The sequence below is a fragment of the Lissotriton vulgaris genome, chromosome 4_1 (assembly GCF_964263255.1).
Source record: "Lissotriton vulgaris chromosome 4_1, aLisVul1.2, whole genome shotgun sequence".
Lineage (NCBI taxonomy): Eukaryota > Metazoa > Chordata > Amphibia > Caudata > Salamandridae > Lissotriton > Lissotriton vulgaris.
In genome coordinates this window covers 1,393,958,563-1,393,973,528 of record NC_141691.1, presented here as the reverse complement: position 1 = coordinate 1,393,973,528, position 14,966 = coordinate 1,393,958,563, and the positions used below count along the sequence as shown (strand labels likewise).

Here is a 14,966-nt window from a genome sequence, read left to right as displayed (position 1 = left end):
AGCTTCGACGTTCTACCAGATCCCCACCTGTGTTCTGTGTAAGAAGACGCCGCCGACCCTCGGGTTGTGGGCTGAATGGCTGTGTACCCACGTTGTTTTCTCACGGGGGATCGGATGTTTCTACCCTTTTATTCCTGCAAATGAGTTGCTGATCTGACATGTAACTTTGGCTAATTCCTGCAATAAAAACAAATTAAAAAAAAAAAATGATGTCAGTGTTAACCAGAATGTATGAATTAAAGGGCATTGTGTTAGAGAATGTAATTGTGTTCCTGGAAGTTACATCTTATTGACAAATATGCTCTGCAATATGTCCGAAAAACATACTTACTAGAGTTGGCAGTCGTTGTACAAGAACAGTGTATTGTCTTTCTTATCTATACTGTGAATAAACACCATACTTTCAACTGAACCTTAATGAATCAATTAATTTGCAAAGCTCATGTAGGGTGCATTTGGTCCAGGGACCCCTTCGTGACAGCACATTTGGTGCATAATACAAATAACATCATATTGCTGGGAAATGGGCGCATTTGGGAACTGTAATGGGCGAAGGCAGAAAATATTGGGTATTGTGCGAACAACCATGCCAGGCTAGGGGTTGAAGTTGTGGTAATCCTTGAGACATCTGGAGGCAACTGGAAGCTACACAGTGACTTACCCACAGTACATATTGTGTCAGGGCGAGCAGAAGGCTCACTCTTTTCAGTAGCAGGTGGCTATGGTTAGGGCCGTCTTAACAGCCTTGTAGGCCCCCTGACATAACTATGCACTGGGCCCTGCCTACCCAACTACTCACAGGAATAAAAATGTTTAGTGGAAAATTTGTGTTAAATTTCTGGTCCGCTTGGGTTCCCTATGATTGTGGGGCCCCTGGGCAAGTGCCCAGCATGCCCATCCGTTAAGACCGCACTGGCTATGGCTTGTTCCCTGGGCCCCAGGTGATGCAGTCTGTGGAGTCTATGGTCCTAATGCAAACTTGCGAAGCTGGATGGTGGGTGGAACGTATTGTTCCGTAGCTGTGGTAGTCCTACAATGGCTCCCGCAATTCCTTTTCAATCAGCTGGGGTCTGGCAGGGGGCACACTACCTGAAAGGCATAGACCAATATCCTCTGCTTGCACAGGACCAGGGCCGGACTGGAAACAGAAGCCGGCCCTGGCAAACTGCTCAGCCCCCTCCACCCCCCGGGGTAAGGGGGAGTGAAGCTGAGCAGTTTGGGTGGGGCGGTTTCTGCCAATTTTGTTACATGGGGGCGATATTGCCAAACCCCGGTAACAAAAACGGCCACTCAGAGGCCTAAAACCGGCCCCCACCCTAGCGGCCTACCGGGAAACGCTCGGTGCTCGCTATGGCCAGTCCGGCCCTGCACAGGAAAATGCAGCAGTGTGTCATCTTGAGTCTGGACCCAGGGCTTTCCCCAGCATGGAAGGATAGTAGTCACAAGCAAAACGCTACCTCTCAACTAGATTTGTTCAATAAATTCTATTGGTTTTTATAATGAAAAGCAATACAGAGGAAATGAGGAGGGAGAAGAAAAAGATTCAACCTCCGACATTCGACAGTTGCATTATGTGTACAATAATGTGATACATACAGATACTGATGATGAAGGCATGCGATAACAACAAACATAAATCCATTATATAAGAAACAACAGTAGCCTTTGATACCTGGCTATGTGCATCAAATAGGACTGGATGAAGTGAAACAAGTAGACCTGTCAGATGTATACTTTCGCGAATGTCCCAATGCTATTTGTGTGCAGCTCCATCTTGGATGATGAGAAAGTTGTGGCTGAAAGTATTGGTCAAAGGAGCCTCCACGAAGGGATGAAAGAGGTCGCCGAGTGGATGAAGAACAGCCGCCTGAAACTGAACTCAGACAAGACGGAAGTCCTCATCCTGGGACCATCACCCTCCGCCTGGGACGACTCCTGGTGGCCCCCTGCCCTGGGCACCGCCCCCAAGCCCACAGACCACGCACGCAACCTGGGCTTCATCCTGGACTCCTCCCTCTCGATGACCAGACAAGTCAACGCCGTCTCCTCTTCATGCTTTCACACCCTCTGCATGCTCCGCAAGATCTTCCGATGGATCCCGACCGAAACCAGGAAGACGGTCACCCAGGCCCTCGTCACCAGCTGACTGGACTACGGAAACACCCTCTACGCCGGAACCACAGCCAAGCTACAGAAAAGACTCCAACGCATCCGTAACGCCTCCGCCCGACTCATCCTGGACATCCCCCGACGCAACCACATCTCCGGCCACCTGAGGGACCTGCACTGGCTCCCCGTCAACAAGAGGATCACGTTCAGGCTCCTCACCCACGCACAAAAGTCTCTCCACGACCTGGGCCCCAAGTACCACAACGACCGCCTGACCTTCCACACGCCCACCCGCCAGTTACGGTCTGCTAGCCTCGCCCTCACCGCCGTACCACGCATCCGAAGAGCTATCGCTGGAGGCAGATCCTTCTCCTACCTGGCGGCCAAGACATGGAACACCCTCCCCATCCACCTCCGGCTGACCCGGGACCACCTCTCTTTCAGGAAGCAACTGAAGACCTGGCTGTTTGAGCAGTAGCGAACCCCTACCCCAAGCGCCTTGAGACCCTCCCGGGTGAGTAGCACGCTATACAAGTGTCATGATTGATTGATTGATTGATTGATTGATTGACTACCTATGGTACGGCCAGGGCCGACTAACATGGGCACCTACACCTTTAAATCTCTGGGGCATCATACGAATTACTTCCAGAAATGCACACAGTACGTATGCTCAGAAAGCTACAAGTTTACCAGAACCCAAATATTCTGTCGAGAGCAGTGTACAAAGTACCTTTGAAATATAAAATCTATGTGGACAATGATAATGAAAAGTGCAACACCAAAAGGGCCGGCTTTAGGGCAGTGCGACCGGTGTGGCCGCACTGGGCGCTTACCTATGGAGGGGGCACTGTGCTCAGCGATAACTTATGATTAGGGAGATGAGGGGCACTTTTGACCGGTGATGGAGAATCCAAGGAGGTGGTCATGTGGTGTGGGGGTGCAAAAAATGATTGTTGCACGAGGCGCCACCAGCGCTAAAGCCAGCCTTGAGCAGGGTATAAAGCTTAGGGCATTACAGGTCCCTAGAGTGCAGAAACCAATGCTAGCATGGAGACTCCAGCAGAATGAGGAAGACCTGGCAGCTATGTTGGAGGATTTGGTTTGAAAAACACATTATTGAAACATTTGTTTGAACCACATTGAAGAAGTTTCCTATTCTTCTTGCTTGTTGAGCATTCGAGTTCTGAGGCTGTGCCAAGAGTGGGCTAAGGGGTTGTGTGCAGGCTAAGGCTTCCTCTTTTGACTTTACACTTGAGGGCTGGTCAGATGTTTTTGCACAAGCAGGCAAAAGGTGTTTAGAGGGAGTGTAAGGCACTGTAGTGTCATGGGTGGCAGGGCTGCCTAAAGGCGACACGGGCACACATGTGTATCAATAGTGGCCAGATACTAACTGAACCACGCCCAGAGCCCTGGGCTATTTATTAGAACGCTTGCGTGCTGGCCAAGCGGACGCTGGGCCAGCCCATTATTTGCACGCCCTCAGGGTCATCAGCCGCTACCCCCTCACAATGCTTGTCAGGTGGGCTCGTCCGCTTCATGGACGACATTACATTCCTCCTTTACCCAAAAGAGCAAATACCACCAACAGGGTAAACACTTCAAAACTGTGAAACAACACTCATCAGTCTCTGACAACTAAAACATTTGTGGAACAGTCTTACTTGATTCGCCGGGGTTCTTCATTCGCCAGCTCACAGAGGTCGGCAGCGGGCAACAAAGTCTTGGTACCTCTGAGACGGCCGTGGATGGGGCCTGCATGTTGTACCAGCGCTGACTGTCTCTAGTTGGAGGGGTCAGAGACATGCCCGCCGATCCATCCGTCTAGGGTACCACCTGGCTGTTTGGCATTTCTTGGTGTGGCAGTCCTCCCAGACTCGGGCGGTTTGGCCATCTTCTCCACTCGGGGCCAGGCGATGGTTGCTGCTTCCCCCGGACTCCTGCGGGCAGCTTGGCTCCTCGGGGTTAGGCTCATTGGGTGCTGGGAATTCTTCAAGGTCGTCCAGGGGGACCTTCTTGAAGAACGATACGTTCCTGGTCTCTCACTCTGTTCCTCGGGAGGCAGTGACCATGGTGCCCTTGATTTCAGTCACTGTCCAAGGGTCAAACTCAAAGGGCATCCGGAACTTCCCGCCGGGGCGGCGGTCCCGCACTAGCACTTGGTCGCCAACCACGATATGGCTCTCCTCGGCCCTCCTCCTCTTGGACACATCTTGGTTGGTCTTTGTTCGTCGGGCCATTAACTGATTTGGAGGGATAGGAGACGTTGTGCACGGCGGGTGTTGTGGGATGGTATCCGTCACAGCTCTGCCGAAACAGAGGCGGCTTGGGGGGATGCCGGTGGTGCAGTGTGGTGTGAGACAATACTACCGGAGGAATTGATACAACGCCAGCTTTGGGGGTTTGGCCATCGGCGATGGCTATTTGGATTGTCTTGTTTAGCGTTAGCATCAGTCGCTCCACCTCTCCGTTCGCTTGGGGCCACCTGGGGGTCACCCGGCGGTGCTTGATTCGGTGGGACAGCAGGTACTTGGAAAGTTCAGTACTGGCAAAGGGTGGGCCATTGTCCTTGCAAAGTTCTCCGATGAGGACATGGGTGGCTATCACCTTTTCCAGTTTGGGTATGACTTCAACTGCTGCTATAGAGGCTAGAATCTCCACTTCCAGGTACTGTGAGAAGTCATCCACGACTACCAGCATGTATCTTCCGCTTGGGAGAGTACCAAAATCCGCGCTGGCTTTTTCCCACTGGGAAGTGGGGCCATCCTCTGTGATCACTGCCGCAGGACGATTTGGAAGGCTGGTCGCCAGACACACAGGACACTGCTGGACAATGGATTCGACTTGTCGGTCTATTCCGGGAAACCAGACTTTACTCCCAAGGCGATTCTTTGACTTCACTATTCCTTGTTGTGTACCGTGTGCTAGGAGGGCTGCTTGATGAGTCAGGCGTTTAGGTAGGACAAGGCGAGGGCCTCTTAGGAGACAACCTTCTATGGAGACTGACAGTTCGTTGCGCACTTGGTACAGGGCTTTCAACGTGGCTTGTGCTTCCGTGGTGCGAAATGGCGTTGGACTTTGGAGTGGCTTCCAATCTCCTGAGGAGAGCGCTTGGATGGCGATCTGGAGGCAGTCGTCGTCTTTCGTAGCTTGTACCACTTCCTCCAGGGAGATGGGGAGTGGTCTGGACCTCTCGATGATCATCCTGACATACTCTTCTGTGGCCGTGGCTTCCGTCGCTTCTGGCTCTGTAACAGGGCGGGCATGCCGCGATAGGAAATCGGCTGGGTTGCGGGTGCCTGGTCTGTATTCCACGTGAACTGGAATTCTTGGAGCTGTAACACCCACTTCTCTATTCTCTGGGGCGGACGTGAAGAGGATCCTTGGAAAAGCGGGATAAGGGGTTTGTGATCAGTTATTACCACAAACGGGTGTCCATACAGGTAGATGTGGAAATGACGGCACCTCCACAGGATCGCAATGGCTTCCTTATCAATTTGCGAGTAGCGTTGCTCCGGGGGTGTGAGGGTTCTGCTCGCGTAGGCGACTGGGGCCCACTCACCACAGGCCTGCTGCTGAGCCAGAACAGCCCCTAGGCCCGTTGGGCTGGCATCCACCACCAGTTGCGACTCGTGCCAAGGGTCAAAGTATGCCTGGGTCGTATCGGCCGAAAGGGCGGGCTTGGTTCTCTGGAACGCCTCCTCCTGCTTCCTGATCCGATAGGTTTTTGATTAAACGCCCGCAGTACGTGACCATGCCCAGGAAGCTGCGGACTCCAGTCACTGATGTTGGTGCGGGGGCGTCCTTGATGTCCCTGACCTTGTCCGGGTCTGGGCCTATCCCTTTGTCCGAGAAACGGTATCCAAAAAAACTGATGTCCCTGCGCAGGAACCCGCACTTCTCATTGTGGAGGGTGAGGCCGTTGTCTTGGAGCCGATAGAACACAGTGTTGAGGCGTCGGACATGCTCTTCCAGTGTGGGCGCATGTACGAGAATGTCATCACTGACCTTTAGGACGCCTTCTAGCCCTTGAAGAACATTCTTGATGATGTTCTGGAACACCTCGGCAGCGCTCGATATTCTGAAATTGAGGCGAGTGTAGCGCCAGAGCCCGGCATGTGTGGAGAATGTTGTGATGGGATGAGAATCCGGGTGGAGTGGAATTTGGTGGTACCCTGAACGATGGTCCATTTTTGAGAACCATGTGGAGCCGGACAGCTCTCCGATAATGTTGTCCACCGTTGGGGTCAGGTGGCGCTCGCGGTTGATGGCGAGGTTAGGGATTCTCATGTCCACATAGATGGGGACAGCATCGGGTTGCTTGGGCTTCTTTGCAACGACGATGGGCGACGCCCATGGGGTGGGGCTGCTCACTTTCTCAATGATTCCTGTCCGCTCCAGGAGGCACAGTTCCGCTTTTACCTTGGGCCGAAGATGGAAGACGATCCTCTGGTGGTGGAGGGCAACCGGGGCGACCGACTTGTCGATATGAAGGCGAATAGCTGGGCCTTTCAAGCATCAGATCCCATCAAAGAGGTTTGTGAACCCTTATAACAGGTGATCAAGGTCGTTGGACCGGACTGTGAGAGCAAAGTGGATCAGGCTGAGGTCTTGCGCCGTCCTGCACAGTAGCAGGTATCCCGAGCCTTCTTGTGAGACATACACCTTGGCTCGCTGGTGGGCTGCGTCGTGGGAGAGATCCACCTGGAATACCCCACACAGTCAGAGCGAGCGCCGGGTGCCGTAGGCGTAGACTTGCACTCTGGTGGGGCGAAGCGTCTGAGGATTCGGCAGGGTTCTGTATACGCTGGCAGCCATGAGGTTAATGGGGGCTCCAGTGTGGATGAGGGCTGCAACCGCTTGGTCTTGCACATTGACGGTGCACATGGGTGCAGCAGGCTGGGCGGCTGACAGAGTGTTCAGCATCTGGACTACATGGACGGTAGCAGCGTCAGCTTCGTCGTCATCCATGTCACTGCTAGCTGGATTGTCGGGGGACGGTTCTATTGCGCGCACTCTCAGGGGCGGGCCGCTCTGCTTCTTTCTCGGCACTGATCGACACACCTTTGAGAAGTGGTTCACTTTCCCACAGGCACTGCAGGTTTTGCCTGTGCCGGGCAGGCTCCATCATGAGGCGTAGGGCCGCGGCACCATCCACACGGGCGGCTGCGAGACGATTGTGCAGGCTTGGAGGGCGCTTGCTGGGCAGTTCTTGGATGAAGGTCTGTGGCATCGGTCCGAATGGCACACACTGGTTCCGTCTTTACAGAGATGGCAGGTTTAGGATCCATATGCGCAGCTCTGGCCTTCGACCATTCTTTGGCGCGGCCGAGCGTCAGGATGTCACTCATTGGCATATTGTTTTCTTGCAGGACCATCTCCTGTAGTTTGGAGGATGCACAGCCCTGGATGATCTTGTCGCGAACCTCATCGTCCTCATCTGGGAGTGTGCACGTGCTCGCTAGCTCTTTCAACCTGTCGTAGAATACATCCACCGACTCTTCCGGGGGTTGGCGAGTTTGGCAGAGCAGGAACCGTTCATAGTGGGGCTGGCGAAAGGCTCAAAGTAGGCAGTGATGGCATTGCGCATCGTGGCGTAGTTCCTGGGTGGGCCGGCTTCTCTAATCCGCTTCGAGATCTTGTGAATATCTGCCCCGCCCAAGTGGAGCAGCATGGACCGCCGCCGCGGAGCCGCGATCTCGGCAGCCTCGAAGAAATTTTCTAGTCGCTCCACCCACTCCCTCCAGTGTGCCGCCTGGGGCGGTGGGGGTCCGGTGACCGCGAAGGGCTCTAGCGGGGGCACCGTGGTCATGGTGACGTGCAACCAGGCCGGACCAGGCTGGTGGAGACCGGACAGGTAGCGGTGTTCCTCAAGACCAGGTTCAGAGCTGACCAGACACGAAGTAGCAGCCAACCGATGGCGCAATTACCCAAAGCCTTGTTGGGGGTGGCTATGGGGCGTGTGCTGGGAAGAGCGTAGGGCACTGTGTGGCCGCACCTGGCAGGCAAAGGCTAGGGCCGGGCGAGACTTCACAGTCAAATGGGGTAAAGCACCATGCACTCGCACCCCTGAAAGTTAAGCAGCTGCAGCAAAAGATTTGATTGTGGCTTCAGCAGGAGGGTCAAAAGAAACAGCATTGGGTGTGCGCAGCACGGGCTTGAGGTTTCCTCAGTGGGCGTATGGGAGGAGACTCACCGGCATGCAGCGGGGAGGCACAGAGAAGCTGGAGTTCAGCCGGGGCCTTCAGGCACGCGCATGCATGCGCGGTCTGCTTGGAGCGGCTCAGCGGCAGCTGCGGGACACACGTGGCGGGTCTCAGCAGCGGGCGCAGCCAGGAAGATGGGTGCACCGCTGGGCTCACGTGCGGCCGCAGGATCCGTCCAGAACACCACGAGGCTGTGAGCGCCGAGGCCGGGCGGTGAGGACAAGGTAGGCCGGGAAAGATACGCTGCTGGGGCGCTCTCCGAGGGACGAGCCAGCAGCAGGCACAGCAACAGCAGCGAGGGTTGGCGGGGTGGCGAGACCACCTCGTCGCCAGTGTAGTGTCATGGGTGGCAGGGCTGTCTTAAGGAGACACGGGCACACGTGTGTAACAACAGTGGCCACATACTAACTGAACCACGCCCAGAGCCCTGGGCTATTTATTAGAACACTTGCGTGCTGGCCGAGCGGATGCTGGGCCAGCCCATTATTTGCACGCCCTCAGGGTCATCAGCCGCCGCCCCCCTCACAATGATTGTCAGGTGGGCTCGTCCGCTTCTCGGACGACTTTACAGGCAAAAGGCTGAATTGGGTGTTTAACTAAATGGTGGTGTAGTCATGGACGTCATTTAGGGGCCGCTGCTGCCCCTGGCAGACCCCTAGAGTCAGCCGTGGCAAAATCAGTGCCAGGAACAGAAGAAGCTTGTCCTTATCGACGTATTTGATGCCTTCACTCTCCTTGTTTTTTGTCAATTTTTTATTATACTAATAGTGAATAATATTACATGATTCGCTATTAGTTTAATAATAACTGGAGTACAAATAGCTGGAAAATTACTTTCCCTGGCAGATGAGGTAAGTAAAATTTTTTTATTTTAAATGAATGTATGTTTTGTGCGTGCTTGCAGTTTTTAGTGTTTTTAAGTAAGCGTGTGTGTGTATGCGTAGGGAGAGTGAGTGTCTAGTCCCCATCTCTATCCCCAGATTCAAGAAAGCCCGCTCAGGAGGAAGACGTTTCTCAGTCCATACTGCACGTCTCTGGAACTCACTCCCCCGCGACCTGCAACTCGAATCACAATACCTTCGCTTCAGGAAGCGGCTCAAAACACACCTTTTTCCGCAATGAACCATGCTCGTCCGTAACCCTGATCTTCTGTGCCCCCCTCCCCCCCCTCTTCTTCTCCCTTCTCTCACTGAACTTAAGAGACAGGATCTTTTAGCGCTGGGATACCTCCGGGTGACTACGCGCTCTACAAAAATAAATAATAATAATAATAATAGTGTGTGTGTATATGTGAGTACGTGTATATGTGTAATAGTGTATGTGTAAGCATGTGTGTGAGTGAAAGTGAAGGTCAAAGGGCATGTGAAGTCACTTCCGCTACACCTGGCATTTTGGTTTATTAACTTCCATGGGCTAGTGTAGGTTTAGACTGATGTTTAGGAGGCACATATTATGGCAGTATGGCTGGAGGAGAGGGCAATCGGTGACTGGGGCTTCACAGATCCTGAAGGAGGTAAGCTGGTACACCTATTAACTCATAAGGTTCTCGATGAAGCCTAGATGGGAATCAGTCCACTCTAGTGTGGCGGTGGCATGGCAGCAAAACTTTCAGCTGATTCACCCACCATGCTGGAGAGTGACGAGAAATCGAGGTGACAGTAGTTGGAGATCTGAAAGGGTAAGGGAGTGCTGGTAGTAACGGCAGAGGAGAGGGCAGCAGAGGGGGGCCTGCATGACATGTCGAACATTGCCCACCTCTCGAATGCTAAGGCAATGAGAAGGAGGGTACTAGCAGGACTGACTGAAGTTAGTGTGGCGTCCCAAGTGGAGGTGGTTAGGGATGACATTAGGGTGGGGATGCGGCAAGAGTCGGGGTAGTCTGGGACAAGGAAAGAGTGAATGCTCAAGGTCACACATGTGCAGTGTCAAGTCAGGTCAACAAAGCTTTATTGGAATTCTGTCTTAGAAAATAATAAAAGTACATAAAATCACAGTACATTACACAATAAGAATAGAAAGTATCAAATGTATAATTAATTCATATTATCCCGCCACCTAACTCCTCTAAGACATAAATTAACTGTTGTCATGTTTTCCATAATAAATCAGATATTCATATTACAATGGGTTCCCTGCATTTAAATACACTTTTTAAAAACATTGATCATCTCCATACTACGTGTTCATTTTCCAAAAGCTGTAATGATATAAAAGCAGGATGACATTGTCTAAGACCCAGTGACTTTAAAATTGGTATAATCCATATTTTTTTTTGCTCATTGTAATAATTGAAAAATAAAACAACATGAAGTGTTGATTGTTCTGAATGATCATCGCAGTGACACAAGTGCATAACTCTTGACCAGTCATTCATTCTTGGGAAGCTTGCTAACCTATGCAGAATCCCTAGTCTGAATCTGGTCAGTAGAAATCTGTCATGACCCCCAGGGGCTATATTTTGATACAGCTGGATTCTAAAAGTTGTTAAAATCAATTGATAGTGGGTTTTGTTATTTCTACCGATAGCCTGAGTGATTCATGCGCAGTGGCTTTCAGTAAGGAGTAGATCGCAATCGCAGTTTGGCAGCTGCAATTGTGGCAAACACTACTGGCTCTCTCGCCACCCCCACCAGACCTGTTTGGCTCTCTTTACCTGCCAGCCTCCACCACCTCTTGTTGGTGTAACCCTGTGGCATGCAGATGAGCAGGCTAATTCCTAAGCTGCAACGCCAACTATCCTACCAGTCTGGACCTAATTTGCACCAGGCTTCCTCAAGCACATTTTGAGTGAGTCGATACTACCAGTCCACACCACTTAGAGTCCACCCTCACTTCTTGTAAATTTGAGTTTTAGGGGGGTCTTTTTACTTGAGCAGTTGTTATTTATGCGTTTGTTGTAATAGGGCAGCCCATCAAGGTATTTTGGTAGAGAATTGTTTGGCTGCTGAGGGGCATGTTTGGGGAGTGGGTGTCTATATATGGTTGGGTAGTATGGGAACAACGTAAGACGGGTGAAAGGGGGTTCCTCAGACATTGGACTAGTTAGCTGAGTGCCTGATTGGTCTGGGGGTGATTAAAGCTTCATGTTCTGGTAAGGAATGGATGGGAAAAGGACAAAAGGTTTAACAGGTCAGAAAACATGGGTAGACGAGGAAATGGAAATTATGTTAGGAGGCATTGCAATTGGTAAAGTCAAGAGGTGAGTGTTAGTTAATGTGGGTGGTTATGAAAGGGCTTTAAGGCGTGTTTGGTGGTTCAGAGCACTAACACATTCTCCACAAATCTGTGCTTGGTGTTAAGGTTACAGGTCCGAATCCCAGTGGGCTCACTCAGCCTTCCATCCTTCTGAGGTCAATAAAACGAGTACCATTGAGTTGGGTAATAATAAGCATCTTCTGTAGCGCCAAATTGCCCTAGGGGGTGAGCATGTGTTTTGCAAAAACACAGTTGTGTTATGTTAGGAAGTTAGTTTGTGTTAGCAAGGATGGGTGTTTTTAGGATGTATGCCGCTGTTGATATGTATTTATTGTAATTAAACACCTGGGTCGTGTCATGACCAGCTGCGAAACTCAGTGCAGAACAGAGCACAGCACCTCTTTTTATGTGCTTGCACTTTTAAAAGTGCATTCATATATCCCTCTATTTCTCTGAATGAGTGCATTGTATTTAGACGGCACAGCTCATAACAGAAAGAGGCAAACACTTGAAAGCTGTGCCGTTTTATAAATCATGCTTTAAAATTGAGAAATGTCGGGTAATAAATGAATGCACATTAGGCTAGTGGTTAGTCAACCCCCACTTTAGCAGCTTAAGCGGAACCAAAACATTAATTTGTTATTTATGGTTCTCTTCTGTCTCAAAGTCTATAGACAAAACGCTAATAAATAACACCATTATCGAATAGCAAGACAGAGGGGCGTTGCCAATGGGCTGACATGTACATTTAAGGAAATAGAGAAAGAGAAAATGATGAAAAAAGGAGACAACGGGGAATAACAAATAGAAAAAGTAAACATGCGAGAGAAAAGTGAGAAAGAAAAAGTAAGCATGAGGAAAAAATAGGTAGATAGAAGAATGAAATGAAAGAACAAGAGGACGAAGGAAAGGTGATAGGAAAGAAGGAACAAAAGACGAAAGGTAGGATGGAAATGTGAAGGGAAGGCAGGATGAAAGAAAGTGCATGCAAGGATGGAATGTGAAAGGATCAATGAGTGAAAGGGTTAATAGATTGAAGACAGACGAATGGATAGATGGGTGAAAGGATGCAGGAAGGAAGAGTAAATGGTGGGATGGACAGATAAATAGATAGGTAATGGATGCATGGGTGAAGGCACAGACAGATGGATGTATAACACACATACCAACAGAGCTGATTCACATGGGAGGCTCCTGATTTATTAAGCCAAAATCTGCTTCATTTAGCTGCCTCCCGCCTGAAATTGCCTCTGTTTCAATGAAAGTCAATGGGGAAAATACAGTCCCCCGATTTTTTCCCTCAAAATGTTCTCATTTCAAAATGTTGGCACGAATGCTATAAATAGAGGGATGGGTGAAAGGGTAGATATATAGATGAATGAAAGGAGGTTGAAAGGGTGAGGGGATCTCTTCTGAGGAGAATTATGTTTCTGATGCGGTATCATTCAAGTACACGCGCATAGGCGCACAGCACTATGATGTGACACCAACAGCTATCATGATACAGTCCTCTTCTATCAAAGTAGCCTTTTACACCCAGTACTGGCGTTTGACGAAGTTGTGCCATGATGTCTAAAATCCTCCTTCCCCTGTGCTATGCTCAGTGCACAGTGGAGCTTGACGCTCCAATGGCTACATCATGAAGAGCTGCGCTGACTCAGTGCCTAGTCCAGTGCTTGTTTTTTTTGCTTTTGGGAGGCGTCTAAAGTTCATAATTATAACACAGAATTTCTTCAAATTGGTGCACTAACTGCACACAGCACAAGTCCGAAACAGTGATAGTGAGCAAAGATCGCCTCTCTCTGTTTCCGACTTGTGCTGTGTAACCCCTCGGGGTTTATTTACAAGTCTCTTGTGCCTCTGGTGCGTCACTTTTACTGCGTGGAAAAAACGACGTATCAGCGGAGCAAGGGGCTTGTAAATAAACCCCCTCATGTATGAACGCACAGAATTTCTGAGTTATTTGTATGAACTTTAGACACCTCATAGACAGGATGTAGTGTAACAGCCTGAGCGGATTTTGGAGCTGGCTAACCAGGTTCAAGGCTTCGCATTGGCTCAACATCCTGTGATTCTGGGCAAATCTCCTCGTGCCTACCAAAAATGAATGTGTACTTGTGTGTAACGTAACTGGTGCTCATGTAAAGTGCTCCTATACCTTCGGGTCGAGTTCGCGCTATATAAAATTGCAAAAAGAAAAAAAGAAGAAAAACAGACCCTCGGCTGTGCGCGGAGGAAGCAGAGCTTTTCATGCTACTGCCCAATGAGTTAATTGGTGACCAGCTTGTTAAGTGGCTGCGCTGCTACCTACACGAGTGTCCTGTGTCTGCACATAAGCTTCTAACCACATTTTAGTCACACTGACGCGGTAGCGACTATCTGAGACTTTAGAGTCTTTGAGTAGAGTTTATTTCAAACGGTACACTTTACTGCCACATCATAATTTTATTATACAGCTAGGAAGCACGTTTGTAAGGAGATCAAAACAGTAGCTAATAAAAATGTACCTCATAAAAAATTGTCCTTCCACATTGCAAAAGAGTGTATGCACAACAACACTGTGTCATGTAAAAGTAAAAGTCTTCATTTAAATTAACCTGGGAGTTTAGGAGGCTATAACTGGGTTTAGCAGAACGTCTTGTTGTGACTTGAGGACCTGAAGACCTAATGAGATAGGCGGGCTCCAATTTATTACCCGGGGGCACAACTTTAGTAGGGAGAAAATCCAGTGTGTTATGTTCATTATTACAGAAACAGAAAATATGGTGAAAAACGTACTGTCTCCATTTCTGAAAAGGTGACATGGCGCTCGCTAGACAGCAGGACGCTTTTGCAAAAGTGAAATCTCCGGATTCGAACCCCAGCTCACTCACCTTTTTTGTTGCTAGGCTGACGGCGCTTCTGAGGCTGGAGGCACGAGGCTGTCCGTCACGTGCACACAGGGGGGTCCAGGTGCACCTCCAGGCGCGCTGCAGGGTAGGCTCGCAAGCAGCTCTCGCGCACAGCAGGCAGCCACGCACCAGCTTCACCTAAGGCACCTAGCGCGCGGAATGAATAACCTAATGTGCTTCATTCAACTGGCTGGGCAGGTTTCTGCATTCTGCCGAGCATGGAATCATACCACAATTTGTTGGCATAACAGACCGGTCCGACCGGTTTCCCCTCGACCAGGAACCCGTCCAACCAGTCTGCATCAAAGGCCAGCTCGACATGCTGCGTCTCAGCTCAGCTAAGCCTCATAGACAGAGAGTGATTCACGCCTCTGTCAGCTCCCAGCAAACAAACGGGAGAAAATGTTGTAGCCTCCAGCAATCTAATCGACTGAGTGAGGAGAGGCCTATTTTAACACCAGATCAAGACTACTCCTTGTTGAAGCAGCTCTTGATATACAAGATAGTGTTATGAACATTTACAGGGTAGCAGCACCAGCCCCTGCAGCCTCTAGTGAGCACGAGG

General features: G+C 50.3%; 1 protein-coding gene across 1 annotated transcript in view; it reads right to left on the bottom strand.

The window, feature by feature from the left end:
- The window catches only part of RBBP8 (RB binding protein 8, endonuclease), a 446,933-nt gene extending 432,412 nt beyond the window's left edge, over positions 1 to 14,521 (bottom strand). The window contains exon 1 of the mRNA XM_086965639.1: positions 14,384 to 14,521. The gene's annotated coding sequence lies outside the window, so the exon portion shown is untranslated. The remainder of the gene's footprint in view (positions 1 to 14,383) is intronic.
- Positions 14,522 to 14,966: the final 445 nt, after the last annotated feature.